General features: G+C 46.1%; 1 non-coding gene across 1 annotated transcript; it reads right to left on the reverse strand.

The window, feature by feature from the left end:
- Positions 1-90: 90 nt before the first annotated feature.
- On the reverse strand, positions 91-161 carry TRNAT-CGU (transfer RNA threonine (anticodon CGU)). The gene has a single exon. It is a non-coding gene; the product is annotated as a tRNA-Thr (tRNA).
- Positions 162-3,380: the final 3,219 nt, after the last annotated feature.

Below are 3,380 nucleotides of genomic sequence, written 5' to 3' on the forward strand. Positions count from 1 at the left end.
AGCCCGTGACAGCTGACTAACTCCCAGGTACCTATTTACTGCTAGGTAACAGGGGCATTCAGGGTGAAAGAAACTTTGCCCATTTGTTTCTGCCTCGTGCGGGAATCGAACCCGCGCCACAGAATTACGAGTCCTGCGCGCTATCCACCACGCTACGAGGCCACTCTCGTAGCGGACTAGTTTACGAATATACGACGGATATCATATTAATTTAGACGTAAAGTAATTCATTTACTTTAATTCATACGTAAAGTAATTGAACGTTAGGCTTATTAAAAGGGGGAGGGTGGTTTTTACCCATAACCCACCTGGCGGTCCATTAATTACTAATTATCAAAAGGAACTCTTTTAAATTAATACTCTTGGAATATCGACAGATTAATGGGGTGGTGGCAGCCAGTTTTTCCAGTACTCATTTAAGCTACTCTTTGAAAGCCCCATTGATCCCGTGCGACAGTACTATTGACCTAAAACAGTGGAAACAAGGGTCAGTATTGTCAGGTTACACTCAGCTGTAAGTAATATATGTGTAACAGTGTGTGAAATATTACAATTTAGGAGTATACATATTTACACGTATACTGCCCAACCACTTGGGGTGCACAGTAGAGCGACGGTCTCGCTTCGTGCAGGTCGGTGTTCAATCCCCGACCGTCCACAATTGGTTGGGCACCATTCCATGCCCTGTCCCATCCCAAATCCTTATCCTGACCCCTTCCCAGTGCTATATAGTCGTAATGGCTTGGCGCTTTCCCTGATAATTCCTCCTCCTCCAGTTCTGGTGTATACAGCTGCAGTGCGGAGTCTTTAGTCAAGGACAAGACTAAAATGGAGAAGGTTCAAAGGTATGCCACCAGACTAGTACTCGAGCTGAGGGGCATGAGCTATGAGGAGAGGCTACGGGAATTAAATCTCACGTCGCTGGATGAAAGAAGAGTTAGGAGAAACATGATCACCCCATACAAGATCCTCAGGGGAATTGAAAGAATACATAAAGACAGTTTATTTTAAAGGGACACAGACACAAGGGGACACAGGTGGAGGCTGAGTACCCACATGAGCCACAGGGACGTTAGAAGGAACTTTTTCAGTGTCAGAGTAGTTAACGGATGGAATGCACTAGGCAGTGATGTGGTGGAGGCTGACTCCATACACAGTTTTTAGATATGATAGAGCCCAGTAGGCTCAGGAACCTGTACACCAGTTGATTGACAGTTGAGAGGCGGGACCAAAGAGCCAAAGCTCAACCCCCGCAAGCACAAATAGGTGAGTACAAATAGGTGAGTACACGTGTGTGTGTGTGTGTGTACGCGCACGTGCGTGCGTGTGTTTATGTTTGGGACTGTACGTCGTATGCGTGCGAATTTGCGTGCGCTCGGGTGTGTATGTGCTGCCCTATCAGTGTGTGATGGGAATAAACTCTAGCTGCTGGGCCATGGTTCTTACTCCCATTTGATTTCGTGAATGAAGATTTACCTCTGCAACCACCCAACAATCCTTATCTTCACCTGAACGATCATTCTGCCATCCCTCTGCCTCAGTTTACCTGAGTAACCCCTTCTTCTGATCTTCCCCTTGTATTATTAAGGTCGTGATCATGTCCCCTCTGTATCAAATCTCTTCCAGGAAAAAGAGAGAGAGAGAGAGCAACATTCAGTGACATTTCGCGTGCCGACATAAGGTAAACCAAGTTAGTATACATATCTCACGAGGTCAAAGACATGATTGTAGTGATTTTGGTCCCCGTTCGAGTCCCCTTCATTACTGAAGCGGCTCTTGCCCCACCGATATTTGCCTGGGTTTACTCTGGTTTACCCCCTCTACCAGGCGTGGGTTTCCACGTGGTTTACAAGCGCGGGAATAAATATGATCTGAATTAGCTTTTGTGCAGCTGGAGTTTCATGATAGTAAGTTGTTGACGTTAATTGGTTCGTTGTGTACCTCATATTCCGGTAATTCTTCTCTCGGGGGGGAATTTTTTTTTTTTTTTTTTTTTTTTTTTTTTTTTTTTTTTTTGAGATACCTACCTACCTTGAGGCTACCTTGAGGTGCTTCCGGGGCTTAGTGTCCCCGCGGCCCGGTCGTCGACCAGGCCTCCTGGTTGCTGGACTGATCAACCAGGCTGTTAGACGCGGCTGCTCGCAGCCTGACGTATGAGTCACAGCCTGGTTGATCAGGTATCCTTTGGAGGTGCTTATCCAGTTCTCTCTTGAACACTGCGAGGGGTCGGCCAGTTATGCCCGTATATATACAAGAGTTGTTACATTCTTGTACAGCCACTAGTACGCGTAGCGTTTCGGGCAGGTCCTTAATCCTATGGTCCCTGGAATACGATCCCCGCCGCGAAGAATCGTTTTTTCATCCAAGTACACATTTTACTGTTGCGTTAAACAGAGGCTACAGTTAAGGAATTGCGCCCAGTAAATCCTCCCCGGCCAGGATACGAACCCATGACATAGCGCTCGCGGAACGCCAGGCGAGTGTCTTACCACTACACCACGGAGACTGTGGTCCAAAGGTGGCGGGTTTGGACACAATGGCACTGTCAAGCCACTGTTCCATCGGTCATCATGATCGCTGGTGGGGCTTGTAATAAAGGCCAGTGCCCAATGGTCTCCGTCATGCGTGGACGGATGTGGTGGGGGAGCATGCTGCTTGCTTGTGTGTTTACATCCGGTGTTTATATGTGCGAATACACGCGCGCGCGCACGCGCATACACACACACACACACACACACACACACACACACACACACACACACACACACACACACACACACACACATACACACACACACACACACACACACACACACACACACACACACACACACACACACACACACACACACACACACACACACATACACACATACACACATACACACACACACATAAAAAAAAAAGTAGTTAGTAAACAGTTGATTGACAGTTGAGAGGCGGGCCGAAAGAGCAAAGCTCAACCCCCGCAAAAACACAACTAGTAAACACATACTCACACACACACACACAATACAAGATAACTTGGATTAACTGAAGCATTGACCAACAAATAACCCTAAGATACCATTTGAGGAATGAAACTAGGAATCGGACAGAAACTAGCTGAGAGAGGTACGAGTTAGGAGGAACGACAAATCGAATCAAACCTCTGGCCAATAGAAAAAAAAATAGTTAGGAGGGACATGATTACGACATACAAAATTGATAGGGCAGACATGGTCAGATTATAATTTAATCTGCTGTCAATATTTCCAATTGTAATTTTTCTGTCTCTTGAAACCTGAGACTTGAAAAAGGTTCAAACAATACTATGTTTGCATGAATATTGTGTTATGAAACCTCTCTCTCTCTCTCTCTCTCTCTCTCTCTCTCTCTCT

Source organism: Procambarus clarkii, chromosome 85 (genome assembly GCF_040958095.1).
Source record: "Procambarus clarkii isolate CNS0578487 chromosome 85, FALCON_Pclarkii_2.0, whole genome shotgun sequence".
NCBI classification, from domain to species: Eukaryota; Metazoa; Arthropoda; class Malacostraca; order Decapoda; family Cambaridae; genus Procambarus; species Procambarus clarkii.